Genomic DNA, 14,985 nt, shown 5'->3' on the forward strand with positions numbered 1-14,985 from the left:
AGCTCCACTTGCGCGCTTACGCTGAAACGCGCCTCGATTGACTTTTCGCCCTCTGTGGCCATTTGTTGAACTTGAGAGTGTGCGGGGCCTGGCTAGGTGTCCAGCGTGAGGATCCAGGAGGAGCCTCACGCTCTTCCTGGATGAGGCTCCTCCTGGATGGAAGACGAAGAATAAGGAGCAACAGAGACCCCACGAAGGTAACGCGGTCGGCATCGCTAGAGCATGGTAGCAGTGGCGTAGCAACAGGGGGGGCCGGGGGGCCGTGGGCCCCGGGTGCAAGGGGCCAGTGACGGGGGGGGGGGGTGTCAGATACGTCTGAAGACACCCCTCTTTCCGCCGGCTACTTCCGGGGAGGGGGGGTGACAGAAGACCTATGGGCCCCGGGTGCCAGACGACCTAGCTACGCCACTGCATGGTAGTAGGTCGCATGTGGACGCATTACTGAAGTAAGTTAAGGAGCTTAGAGAGGAGGTACGCGAACTCAAAGCCGCCAAGGCAAACCCAAAGCCCGGTGAAATAGAAGCGAGCAACCAGACGCCAGAGGTAATCGAACACATACACCGCGTAGGACTCACTAAAGCAAAGCATAAGGCCCCCCTTCCTAAGGACGAGAGCGACTATGGACGAGAGTGATTCGGAAACGTCTGAGGGAGAGGCTCAGCAAAGATGGAGGAAGTACTCAGGATAAGTAGAGAAAATCAAGAAAGCGTGAAGGTTTTTGTGCAAACAGTAACGGTACTACAGGTTTTCCCGCTCAATTTAATCCAAGCGCCAGTCAATATAATTCAAGTGCCAGTGATTTTAATCCGAGCGCCACTCAATCTAATCCAAGCACCACTCAATTTAGTCCAAACGCCAGCCTAAATAATCCATACGCCAGTGAATTTAATATAGGCATAAGGAATTCAAGAACCTTTGAATTTCAAGACTTCCGAAAATTTGCGAACATATTATGAGTTAACACCTTGAAAATGAAAGAGCGAGGTGTTGGACCAGTAGCTTCCCTGCCATGTGACTAACGACAACTTTTGGACGTTTTTATTTTCTACTTCGTTATGAGAGCGACACGGCAGACGGCAATTCTCGAAATCAATCGAGAGGAAACGTCAGCTTGAGCACGTTGAGGTAATGACACACATGCGATTTGGTCATCGCTGTAAACGGAACAATAGAGAGCGATTCAATGATAATCATTAGGCCCTCACCGGGAGGCTTCGGTCGCTGGCGAATACGATTCACTACTCTACTGCGATATCCGCAGCCTCCGGCCAATCAAACATCTTGTCATCGATACCACTAAAGCACTCATGAATAACATTTTATTGCATAATACGCCTAACTGATATGGTTGAGTCACTAGTGAGCACAACTGAAATACAATGCGCAGTGCAGGGTTCTCGGTGTTTTGCACAACATAACGTCATATAGATCAAATTAAATGCGATGGAACGACTCACTATGCCTACTATAAACTCGCATGCTTAAGTCACTGGTGAATAGTATTCACCTACTTTATGGCCACTGAGGCAGCTTTCACTCGTGACTGTCATCAGTAGTATCAATCAAGCTGTAGCAAGATGAGCACTTTTGTGTTACCACTGCTAACTGATACCGCCGAGGTTTTAGTGATCATTAGTGATGCGCTCACTGCGATGTTATCCAACTTTCATGCAGAATAGTGTCATGGATATCAAATGAAATGTCATTCAGACGGCGATTCAATAAGTATAATTTAGTAACTATATGAGATACTAAGATTGGGTCACTAGTGATGAAGAATCACTTTGTGTAGTGTGGTGGTTACAGCCGCCATTCATGCACGTCGTCAATGGTATAAGTGAAAGTGTCAATAAATGAGAGTTTTATTCAGTGAACATTGCTAATTGACATCACAGAGCCATTGACGATAACTAACGATAAGCTACGTTCGGCGTTCTTGTACATTTAGGCAGCATAGCGTCATGCATGTCAAATGAAAACTTTTTGAACAATCCAATTATGATCATTTACAATCAGTGAGCATTGGTTCTGCTACCATTGCTACCTAGTAGCGAAGAGTGATTAGTGATCACTAGTGACAAGCTCAGTTCTTTCTTTTCGTACTTCTTATAGCATAAAGTCACGGGTATTAAATTAAGATTGAGTCAAATTTCAAATCAAGTTTAATTACTAGGAGGTGCTAGGCATTTGTCACTAGTGATCACGAGTCACTTTGTTATGGCAGCGGCAGCCATCGATCGTGCACGTAGTCATTGATTTCTATCAAAATATTATTTAATCAACATATTTTCCTATCATTTCCACCTGATAGTAAATAGTGATTAGGCGTCACTAGTGATAAGCTCAGTTCAGCGTTCTCTTGCAATTACAGATTATAGTGTCATGGATGCCAACTGATCTTTAGCATCTTGAGGTTATTAATCTTGAATCATCGTTCCAATTAGTTATCATTTGACATGCATGACGCTATGGTGCCTAAAAGTACAAGAACACCGAACAGACCTTATCGTTAGTGGTCATTAATGGCTCTGTGACGTCAATTAGCAATGTTGAGTGATTAAAACTCTCATTTATTGACACTTTCATTTATACCATTGACGACGTGCATGAATAATGGCTATAACCATCGCACTACACAAAGTGATTCTTCATCACTAGTGACTCAATCTTAGTATCTCCTATAGTTATTAAATTATAGTTATTGGATCGCCGTCTAAATGACATTTGATTTGATATCTGTGACGCTATTCTGCATGAAAGTTGTAGAACATCGCAGTGAGCGCATCACTAATGATCACTAAAAACTCGGCGGTATCACTTAGCAGTGGTAACACAAAAGTGCTCATCTTGCTACAGCTTGATTGATACTACTGATGGCACTCACGAGTGAAAGCTGCCTCAGTGATAGTAAAATATGTGAATAATATTCACCAGTGACTTAAGCATACCAGTTTATAGTACACATAGTGAGTCACTCGTTCCATCGCGTTTCATTTGATATATATGACGTTACGTTGTGCAAAACAACGAGAACCCTTAACTGCGCACTGTATTTCAGTTGTGCTCACTAGGAAACTTAGGAAGGAGCGAACGAGCACACTTTCCTCGTTTGGCGAGGCTATCGACTCGCTCACGGAGGACGTAGAGAGGGCTACAAACGGAAGCGGAGGTCCCAAGAACGGAGCCGCACCTAGCACACCTGTTGGAGGCCAAATCCTCGATTCTGATGACGTGGAAAGCACAACGGCTAAACCGCAGGCTGAGGAATAAGGTTGCGGTGCTTAATAGAGATCGAGAGATATTGCGCGGATCTCAATAGGCTACAATGGGACGAGGTCTGCGCGGTAGTAGACAGGTGCCTGCGCCCAGGAGGGAAACCTCCTCAAGAACATTCTGAGTGATGCGCAAACGAAGGGGAATCAAAGGCAAACACTTAGTGAAGTCATAAACAGGCACAAACAGGACGGAGGTACTGAACAGTCACATTTTAATGCCGTCGCGGATAGATATCACCCCACAGGGCCCACGCAGGAAGAGGATTATCCGCAGATCGAGTGCGCGACTGTGGGGGAGCTGGACGCGCCCTTCACGGGATCGGAAATCAGGGCGGTGCTCTACAATTTAAACAGCAAATCGGCTCCGAGTTCGGATAAGGTTTCTGACAGGCCATTGCGAAACCTGGACGATAAGGCAGTGGAACTACTAACTAAGGAGGTCAACAGGGTACTGGAGGCAGGACAGGTGCCCGACGGATGGAGGGCGGCTACGCCGATACACATTCCTAAACCTGGAAAACCCCTTGATTTGGACAACATGAGACCGATATCGCTAACCTCGTGCATAGGCAAGCTGGCAGAGCACACAGTTTTGAACCGAGTTTCGAGGTACACAGAGCGCTGGGACCTCTTCCCACGTAATATGGTTGGTTTGCGGCCCGGCCTATCGAAGCAGGAGGTTATGCTACACTCTAAAAAAATTTTGCACCCTTTGGGGTGTATATCTGCCGCACAACGATAATCATCAGCTGCCTTGATGCGTTTCCTTTCTTTAACGCTGCGAGCCCGGTACTTTCCAGTAACGAACGGCATGCGCGTTATCAGCATGACATAGCATTCCCGACAGGAAAGTAGCGGGCGCGGCGTTTTCGTGAAAGGAAACGCATCAAGGCAGATGACGATTATTGTTGTGTGGCAGATATACACCCCAAAGGGTGCAAACTTTTTTAGAGTGTAATGCTGAAGAAGCAAATGTTTGGTAGCGGCACTCGGGACGTGGGAGGGATTCTTGTCCTGGATCTCACTGAGGTGTTAGACAGAGTGTTAGATCGATACATACTGCAGGCCACGGCTGGGATAGGCCTGAGAGTCAAATACCAGGACTTTGACAGGTCTTTTCTCATGAATAGAACGTGTAGTATACAGGCAGGGCAGATTCGGTCGAGCGTGTACGGATTGGGGGCTCGGGGTACCCCCCAGGGATCAGTCATCTTACCACAGCTCTTCAATATAGTCATGAAGGTTCTTTCATGCAGGCTGGGCGGAGCATAGGTCACGTACTCTACGCAGATGACATCACGATATGATGCCCGGGTGGGGGGGGGGGGGGGGGCTCCCTAGCGGAAATGGAACAAGCTCTACAAGCGGCCTTGGACGAGACGGGGGCTCACCTCGCGGACATGAGTCCCAAGTTGTCTCCGAGTAAGTCGGAGCTGTTACATTACAGACCCACAAGGCAGGGGGTTAGGTGTGTGACACACCTCAACCAGCTACCCGTGGTATTATCCCCGAATAATGGGCAGAAAATTTCTGGAGCCGACTCAGTCGAGAACCTAGGCCTGCTCATAGATGCGAGGGGCTGTAATGTGCCAGAACAATTACACAGGTTATAGCCAAAACGGAGAATACGCTGTTAATCGCTATTGCGTCCAACCAAAAGAAGGGGTTACGTGAGGACAACCGCCTTCGGTTGTACCACACGTTTCTCATGAGCCATATTAACTATGTGGCGTCAGCTCTAGTATGGACACAAGCGGAAAAAACCAGATTAAAGAACCTTAAGCGCAAGAGCATCAAGAGAGTGCTAAGTTTGCCCATTGCCACGAGCTCCAACAGGCTAGCTCATCTCGGGATGCATAACACAGACGATATCATAGAGGCGCGGGTCACTGCCCAGGTGCATAGGCTATCGTCGACCAAGGCTTGCAGGTGAATCCTTGACGAGGTTGGCATGGCTCCTAGGATAATGGAGGGCCGGCAGATAACACTGGAACTGGCAATGAGGGCGACCTACCTGCTGAGGCCCTTCCCGCGAAAGGTACATCCACAGCATAACGAGGGTAGACGTAGAACACGTGCACGAGCCATCTTGAAGAACGTTAGGGATGACATAGACTCCGCGGTCTTTGTCGATACAGCGAAGTACGGGAACAAGAGAATGTTCGCGTTGCCGGTTACAGACGGGCGGGGGGTGCTTGGCTCCTCCGCCTCGGTAACCACCCCGGGTATAGCCACCCCGGGTATAGCAGAGAAAATCGCGGTTGCGCTGGCCTTGTGTGACCCAGAGCGTTCCCACATTTACACCGACTCGACAGACGCCCTCAGAGCTTTTGAATCGGGTAATATCGCTCGAGAGGAGGCCTCTATTCTAGAAAAGAGGGCTTGCCCCTGTTCTCGTTATATCACGTGGTTCCCCGCACAATGGGGACGAACGTTCTAGAGGGCTTCCCAAACCTCGACGAGCTGGTCCAGGATCGTGCGCGAGAACTGACGCGCCGCGATGGTCTGGAGGCTCCGGAAGGGTAGGAAGGGACTCCGCAGAACGATCCACTTCTCACATTTAGCGAAATTACTAAACATTACCAACTTGGCCGGAGAGTTTATCCTCTGCCTCACTCGAAGCTCAGTAGAGGTCAGTCAGCTACTCTTAGAATGTTGCAGACGGAATCTTTCCCGTCGCCGGGCTTCCTCAGTAGGATATACTCGGATGTGGACCCTGAAGGGTTGTCCCGACTGTAGTGAATTCTTTTGCTCTATGGCTCACATGCCCTGGCAATGTCCCGCGTTGCCTAACGACCTTATCTCCAGCGAAGCCGAATGGGAGGAGGCCATCAGAAGCACGGTACTCCGAAAGCAAGCCTAGGCTATCCAGAGGGCCCAGAAAAGGGCAGAGCGTCACGGCGTTCATTCCTCTACGTGGACGCGGCCAGCGGTTACAACGGCCTCCGGTAGGGGGTCCTGACAGTAGCTCCTCAGGATCAAATAAAGTAGTTGTCTGTCTGTCTGTCCGTCCGTCCGTCCGTCCGTCCGTCCGTCCGTCCGTCCGTCCGTCCGTCCGTCCGTCCGTCCGTCCGTCCGTCCGTCTGTCTGTCTGTCTGTCTGTCTGTCTGTCTGTCTGTCTGTCTGTCTGTCTGTCTGTCTGTCTGTCTGTCTGTCTGTCTGTCTGTCTGTCTGTCTGTCTGTCTGTCTGTCTGTCTGTCTGTCTGTCTGTCTGTCTGTCTGTCTGTCTGTCTGTCTGTCTGTCTGTCTGTCTGTCTGTCTGTCTGTCTGTCTGTCCGTCTGTCTGTCTGTCTGTCTGTCTGTCTGTCCAAGCAACAAGCAACCTAACTACCTTCATCAATAAACCTCATCTAATTGTTGTACAGATAAACTGAGGTGTCGCTGACACTGTCATCTCCCTTCTTTCTTATTTGATACGCCTCGTGTAACGCCCTCGCCACAAGAACCACTTCTCTCTCTCACTCGGCTATCTCGGCACCGGCACAATATCTTCACTTCTTTCAGGATCGGCTTACAACAAAGGATAATAACAGCCAGTTTTTAGACAACGCTATAACCTTCTGTGACAACCATGTGTGCTGGGAATTTAGCCTAAGGTCCCAAAAGAAATTGTCGCCCTACGAATCGGCTCATTCGAAAACGGTCAAGCGGGCTATAGCCACCCAGTGTATCAAGTCAGCCTTAAAGAGGCCATGCACACATTAAATACAGGAAAGCCTTGACAAACAGATCGTAAGGTTAGAAGAAGCTGGTTTCCCCAAATCAGTCATTTTAGCAGTGGCAGAGGTACTGCTTAAGAAGATTAAAACAGAAAACAATATTAGTGAAACTGCAGGGGGATGCAAAGATAAAAAAACGTATAGTTGTGCCTCATGTTGACAACACATTCCACAATATAAAAAAAAAAGTTGTGAAATGATAAGGAGTTGAGGTGGCGTTTTCGGATCCTGGCAAGCTTGCTAGATTACGCTCGCGTATAGGAAGAAGCACGAATAGGGGCCAAGGGTGCGGAATAAAGCACACCAAGTCCTACGTAGATTACAGTATTGGGGTAGTCTGTCAGATCCCTCCATCACGTGACAAAGTCTACGTAGGCAAAACAGGAAGGTGCGTGAACGTACGCTGGCGTGAGCATGAGTTGTCAATTAGGAATAAAAGGAATGGGCACCTTCCTACCCATTGCTTGGCACGCCCGTGTAAGCCGATCCTGAAAGAAGTGAAGATACTGTGCCGGTGCCGAGATAGCCGAGGGAGAGCGTTACGCGAGGCGTATCATACATGAAGGGAGATGATTGGGTTAGGGACACCTGAGTGTATTTGTACAACAATGATATGAGGTTTATTGATTAACCTCGCTAGGTTGCGTGTTGCTGGAGCAGAAAGTTTTTTTTTTTGTGGGATTATGCTTTTTCCGCGCACGCTTAGTGATATATATTTCTGAGATGCACTTATATGTGGTCATTGTGGAATAAAGATTAGTTTGTCTGTCCTAGTTTGTCTGCCTATCCTTCTGCGCTCTTTCTCTGAGGACCAGTCTTTGACAAAGGCTTGTCCACCAGCCGAAACGTCAGTGAAATATACTGTGCTTATTCAACGTACGTCGAACTCTTTCTCTCTACCCGCCGTGGTTGCTTAGTGACTATGGTGTTGGGCTGCTGAGCCCGAGGTAGCGGGATCGAATCCCGGCCGCGGCGGCCGCATTTCGATGGGGGCGAAAACATCCGTGTACTTAGAATTAGGTGCATGTTAAAGAGCCCCAGGTGGTCGAAATTTCCGGAGTTTTCCACTACGGCGTGCCTCTTAATCAGAAGGTGGTTTTGGCACGTTAAACCCCATAATTTAAGTCTCTCTCTCTCTCTCTCTCTCTCTCTCTATATATATATATATATATATATATATATATATATATATATATATATATATATATATATATATATATCTATGTTTCCCTGCTGAGCTTCCCCGTAAAAATTAACAATATTGATATACAGCGTGTCTCAGCTATCATGCATTGTTTGTGTGTGTTTTTTTTTATAAGAATACCGGCCATTGTACGCGGAGGTAACGAATTACATGTTTTTTTCGAAGTTGAGTAAAGCAGCCGCCAGTAACTTTTTTTGATGCCATACATTCTTTTATTTAACTACAATTGCATATTTTTAATTACTGGTCTGAATGGCTTACTTTCAATAAATAAATTGTAGAAAGTTGAAAACAACTTTTAAACTGGCATATTTTCAGCGGGCACTTTCTTCCCGTTTATTTTTTCCGGCTGATGAAGAAAGCGCGCGAAGAAAGATATCACGTGACTATCAAAAAGCATCAAAAAGCAGCGCCGTCGTACACGCTCCGCAGCAGTCAGTTTCCAGGACGCATTCACGCCAGTTTCCCGTTTCAACGCCATGGCGCCGTGCTATTGCAAGAGGCGCGCGTCAGATAGAGCGCCAGCTCTGCCCAATATAACGGGAGCACGGAACGCGCCGTAGAGGCTATGGCGTTGCACAGCTACTTAAGCCCCACGGGATCAAATCCCTGCCGCGGTGGCCGCATTTCGATGGGGGCGAAATGCAAACACGCCCGTGTACCGTTCATAAGGTGCACGTTTAAGAACCCCAGGTGGTCAAAATTAAACCGGAGTCCCCCACTAGGGCATGCCTCATGGTTTTGGCAGGCAAAACCCCAGAATTTATTTCTATAGGCAAAGTCTGAAAAATGCCGCAGAAGAAATGCCGCAGACAGACGCAGACATGCCGCAGACAGACAGCGAAGACAGACAGACAGACAGACAGACAGACAGACAGACAGACAGACAGACAGACAGACAGACAGACAGACAGACAGACAGACAGACAGGCAGACAGACAGACAGACAGACAGACAGACAGACAGACAGACAGACAGACAGACAGAGAGACAGACAACGAACTTTATTTATTCCTGAGGAGCTACTGTCACGACCTTCTAACGGGAGGCCATTGTAGCCGTTGGCCGCGCCCACGTAAAGGACAGAACGCCGTGACGCTCCGCTCTTTCCTGGGCCCTCTGGATAGCCTGGGCTTGCTTTCGCAGTACCGTGCTTCTGATGGCCTCCTCCCATTCGGCTTCGCTGGAGAGGAAGTCGTTAGGCAACTCGGGACATAGCCAGAGCATGTAAGCCATTGAGCAAAATGTTTCAGTGCAGTCAGGACAACTAGGGTCCACATGCGAGTACATCCTACTGAGGAATCCCCGCGACGGGAAAGATCCCGTCTGCAGCATTCTAAGTGTACCTAACTGACCTCTCCTGAGCTTCTGGTGAGTCAGAGGACAAATTTTCCGACCCAGTTGATAATGTTTAGTAATTTCATTAAATGTGAGGAGTGGATCGTTCTGCTGAGCCCCTTCCTGCCCCTCCGGAGCCTCCAGACCGTCGCGGCGCGTGAGTTCTCGCGCACGGTCGTGGGCAAACTCGTTGAGGTTTGGGAAGCCCTCGAGAACGTTCGTCCCCATGTGTGCGGGGAACCACGTGATATAACGAAAACCGGGGCAAGCCCTTTTCTCTAAAATAGAGGCCGCTTCTCGTGCGAGGTTACCCGATTCGAAAGCTCTGATTGCGTCTCTCGAGTCGGTGTAAATGTTGGAACACTCTGGGTCACACAAGGCCAGCGCAACCGCAATTTGCTCTGCTATACTCACGGTGGCCGGTCTGACCGAGGCCGAGGAGCGAAGCACCCCCTGCCCGTCTACAACCGACAACGCGAACACTCTCCTGTTCTCGTACTGCGCCGCATCGACAAAGACCGCGGAGTCTCTGTCATCTCTAACTTTCTTCAATATGGCTCGTGCGCGGGCTTTACGTCTACCCTCGTTATGCTGTGGATGTACGTTCCGCGGGAAGGGCATCACTATGTAGGTCGCCCTCGTTTCTCGTGTCAATGTTATGCGCCGGTCCTCCATTATCCTAGGAGCCATGCCAACCTCGTCGAGAATTCGCCTGCCACCTTAGGTCGACAATAGCCTAACCACCTGGGCGTAGCCTAAGCACCTGTGCCTCTATGATCTCGTCTATGCTATTGTGCATACCGAGTTGATCTAGCCTGTCGGAGCTCGTGGCAATAGGCAAGCCTAGCACTTTCTTGATGCTCTTGCGCACGAGTGTATCTATTTTGTTTTTTTCCGTTTTTGTCCACACTAGAGCTGACGCCACATAGTTAATGAGAAACGCGTTGTACATCCGAAGGAGGTTGTCTTCGCCTAACCACTTCTTTCGGTTAGACACCCAAGCAATTAGCCGCAACATATTCTCCGTTTAGGCTGTGGGGCCCGGTGTCGACGAGAGCACTACCATGCGCTTACGTGCCGTCTTTGTGCAGATCGCGGCAGCTGGGCTACTAATGTCGGCGCTATCACCGCCACCTTGTCACGCCTACCGATACCCGGTGGAAATGGCGGGATCATCGCTGGATCTTTCGACCATGTCAACCGTCACAGAAAACGTCAGCGGACAGAGGGCGTCGCCAACAGACCATCAAGTACTAAAGCGGCAGCCTCACGCCATCACAACGGGGCCCGGTGTCGACGAGAGCACTACCATGCGCTTACGTGCCGTCTTTGTGCAGATCGCGGCAGCTGGGCTACTAATGTCGGCGCTATCACCGCCACCTTGTCACGCCTACCGATACCCGGTGGAAATGGCGGGATCATCGCTGGATCTTTCGACCATGTCAACCGTCACAGAAAATGTCAGCGGACAGAGGGCGTCGCCAACAGACCATCAAGTACTAAAGCGGCAGCCTCACGCCATCACAACGGGGCCCGGTGTCGACGAGAGCACTACCATGCGCTTACGTGCCGTCTTTGTGCAGATCGCGGCAGCTGGGCTACTAATGTCGGCGCTATCACCGCCACCTTGTCACGCCTACCGATACCCGGTGGAAATGGCGGGATCATCGCTGGATCTTTCGACCATGTCAACCGTCACAGAAAATGTCAGCGGACAGAGGGCGTCGCCAACAGACCATCAAGTACTAAAGCGGCAGCCTCACGCCATCACAACGGGGCCCGGTGTCGACGAGAGCACTACCATGCGCTTACGTGCCGTCTTTGTGCAGATCGCGGCAGCTGGGCTACTAATGTCGGCGCTATCACCGCCACCTTGTCACGCCTACCGATACCCGGTGGAAATGGCGGGATCATCGCTGGATCTTTCGACCATGTCAACCGTCACAGAAAATGTCAGCGGACAGAGGGCGTCGCCAACAGACCATCAAGTACTAAAGCGGCAGCCTCACGCCATCACAACGGGGCCCGGTGTCGACGAGAGCACTACCATGCGCTTACGTGCCGTCTTTGTGCAGATCGCGGCAGCTGGGCTACTAATGTCGGCGCTATCACCGCCACCTTGTCACGCCTACCGATACCCGGTGGAAATGGCGGGATCATCGCTGGATCTTTCGACCATGTCAACCGTCACAGAAAATGTCAGCGGACAGAGGGCGTCGCCAACAGACCATCAAGTACTAAAGCGGCAGCCTCACGCCATCACAACGGGGCCCGGTGTCGACGAGAGCACTACCATGCGCTTACGTGCCGTCTTTGTGCAGATCGCGGCAGCTGGGCTACTAATGTCGGCGCTATCACCGCCACCTTGTCACGCCTACCGATACCCGGTGGAAATGGCGGGATCATCGCTGGATCTTTCGACCATGTCAACCGTCACAGAAAATGTCAGCGGACAGAGGGCGTCGCCAACAGACCATCAAGTACTAAAGCGGCAGCCTCACGCCATCACAACGGGGCCCGGTGTCGACGAGAGCACTACCATGCGCTTACGTGCCGTCTTTGTGCAGATCGCGGCAGCTGGGCTACTAATGTCGGCGCTATCACCGCCACCTTGTCACGCCTACCGATACCCGGTGGAAATGGCGGGATCATCGCTGGATCTTTCGACCATGTCAACCGTCACAGAAAATGTCAGCGGACAGAGGGCGTCGCCAACAGACCATCAAGTACTAAAGCGGCAGCCTCACGCCATCACAACGGGGCCCGGTGTCGACGAGAGCACTACCATGCGCTTACGTGCCGTCTTTGTGCAGGTTGGTGTCGCATATTATGCTACTCCTAAACCTAAGAAGCGCCGTTTTCTGTCGACACCGTGGCCCTTGTTCCTTGCTATTCGCTTTATTGGAAGTGTGCCTTTCACGTGGTTTTGCATTACGAGCTTTGTTACGCATCTGCTTGTACTTTTGTCCGGAGACGTTGAGCTGAATCCTGGACCTCTGACAGAGGCTCAGGTTGCGAAGCTCATGAAAGCTGTTGATGTCATTCCTGTAATTCAAGAAAACCAGCAAAAACTTTTGAAGGAGGTCTCAGTTATTCAGTCAAATCAATGCGAATTCACGGAGAAACTAGATTGTTTGGCAACAAAGCTATCCAAAGTAGAAGAAGAGATTGAGTCCTTCAGAGGCACACAGAAAGCTGTCACGAACCTTCAGTCGACTGTAGAATCTCTGACAAAACAAGTTCAAACTTTGTCAGGAAAAAACGACGACTTAGAAAACCGATCTAGGCGATGCAATCTTGTTTTCTATGGCATTACGGATACCGAAAGAGAAACCTGGGATGAGGCAGAAAAAAATGTTATCTGTTTGTGTAAGGATCTGCTTGGTGTGAGCATCAGCCACAGTGATATTGAACGCGCTCACAGGGTAGGGCGATACAGCACGCAAAAGTCACGACCAACTTTAGTTGCTTTTTCGTCCTACAAAACTAAACAGAAGGTCTTGCTTCAAGGTCGGAAGCTTAAAGAAACAACTTACGCTATGAGTGAGGACTACTCCGCGCAGGTTCGCTTAGAAAGAAAGCATCTAATTTCATTCGCCAAAAAGCAAAGTCACCCCTTTAAGCTTCGGTATAACCGTTTGAATATTGGAAACAGCACCTACATATTTGATAACGAGGCAAAAGAGGTAGTACAGTGCAAATCATAGCAAACCCACGAAGTTCACCATTCTGCGCATGACAAACAAAGTTTGCAGCTTATAATTATTAACTGTCGCAGCATAAAAAATAAAGCTGACGAGTTCGCGCTCGTAATTTCGCTGCATTGTCCGGACATTATCATTGGCACTGAATCTTGGCTGGATGACACAGTTTCAAATGCTGAAGTGTTCCCAACAGGCTACACGGTTTATCGCTCGGACAGGAACAGACACGGAGGGGGCGTATTTATACTTGTTTCAGATAACTTGCAAAGCTGGCCGATCGATCTTTGCAACATAGACTGTGAGCTTGTCCTGTGTAAAGTTGCTTCACAAACTGGTAGGACAATTACAATAGCTTCGTTCTACAGGCCACCTGGAAATGATAGTAGAGCTATATCTAGCCTGTCCGAAGCACTGGCGTCAGTTTCTTGTGACGTTGTTCTACTGGGGGGTGACTTCAACCTACCAGACGTGTCCTGGGGTGGCGGTCTGCCGACCAATTTATCAAACTCATCGTTGCATTCTGCATTGCTTGACCTCACAAGTAGCTTCAACCTGACTCAGTGCGTCGAGTCCCCAACCAGAGTTACTGCTCTGTCATCCAACACCCTCGATCTCCTTTTCACAAATGAAACTGATCTGGTGTCTCCACCTGTCTGTGTTCCCGGTATCAGCGACCACGCTGTCGTTTTAACCAGCGTTTCTTATCCACACCAAAATAGAGCTCGACTTACTCCAAAACTTATATACTTTTATGATCAGGGAAACTACCAGGCAATGAACAGTGAATTAACTGATTTTCTTCCAGCTTTTTCACAGGTTTGCTCAGAAAAAGATGTTAACATTGCTTGGAGCGTACTGAAAGATAAAATAGTTGCACTAATTTCGGAGCACATACCATCAAAATTACTAACTGCCAAACGTCGGAAAGATAAACCATGGATCACCCCCGAAATCCGTCAACTCCTTAGAAAAACACGCCGTCTTTTTCAGAACCTCAGAAAAAGCAAGATGCCAGTTACTTCTGAAAAGTTATTTTCTGTCCAGCAAGTTTGTAAATCTAAAATTAGTGAAGCGAAGCGTCATTTCTTCAGTACATTAGACGCAAAGATTCGAAACAATCACAATATTATATGGAAGCTTGCCAAAAAAACCAGGAAAGAGAAAATTGGTATACAATGTATCGCGTCTGACAATGGCACGATAACAAATGATGAATTGAAAGCCACTGCTTTCAACGATTATTTCAGGTCCGCCTTTTCCGTTAATTCACCGATGAGCAATATCCCTTTACCGTCCTGCGCCTCAGTTCTTCAGGAAATGCCCGATATCACTTTATCAATTCATGGTATTTTTCAAATCCTTACCAGCCTAGACACAAATAAAGCGACAGGTCCTGATGGCATACCCAATCGCGTGCTGAAAGAATGCGCTAGTTCTCTTAGCAATCTTCTTCATACAATATATATGACGTCATTATCCGAAGGAATCGTGCCGGACGAATGGAAGTTTGCTCATGTGGTTCCTGTTCATAAGAAAGGACCAAAAAATAATTTAGAACAATATCGCCCAATTTCCCTCCTATGCGGCGCTTCGAAAATTATGGAACACATCGTATACAGCAACCTAATAAGGCATTTGAATTCGCAAAACTTTTTTTACACAGAACAACATGGCTTTCGCGCCGGATTTTCTTGTGACACACAGTTAACGGAATTTTCTTTTGACATAACGACTGCATTAGATCA

At 48.8% G+C, this 14,985-nt stretch overlaps 1 protein-coding gene across 2 annotated transcripts in view; it reads left to right on the forward strand.

Moving 5' to 3' along the window:
* The window catches only part of LOC142583419 (alpha-1,3-mannosyl-glycoprotein 2-beta-N-acetylglucosaminyltransferase-like), a 178,047-nt gene that overhangs the window by 25,304 nt on the left and 137,758 nt on the right, over positions 1–14,985 (forward strand). The window contains exon 1 of one of the 2 annotated variants that reach the window (XM_075693883.1): positions 10,011–10,020. The exons of the other annotated variant lie outside the window; for it this stretch is intronic. The gene's annotated coding sequence lies outside the window, so the exon portion shown is untranslated. Of the gene's footprint in view, positions 1–10,010; positions 10,021–14,985 lie in introns of those variants that run through there. 2 annotated transcript variants of the gene reach the window in all.

This window comes from Dermacentor variabilis, chromosome 5, assembly GCF_050947875.1.
Source record: "Dermacentor variabilis isolate Ectoservices chromosome 5, ASM5094787v1, whole genome shotgun sequence".
NCBI classification, from domain to species: Eukaryota; Metazoa; Arthropoda; class Arachnida; order Ixodida; family Ixodidae; genus Dermacentor; species Dermacentor variabilis.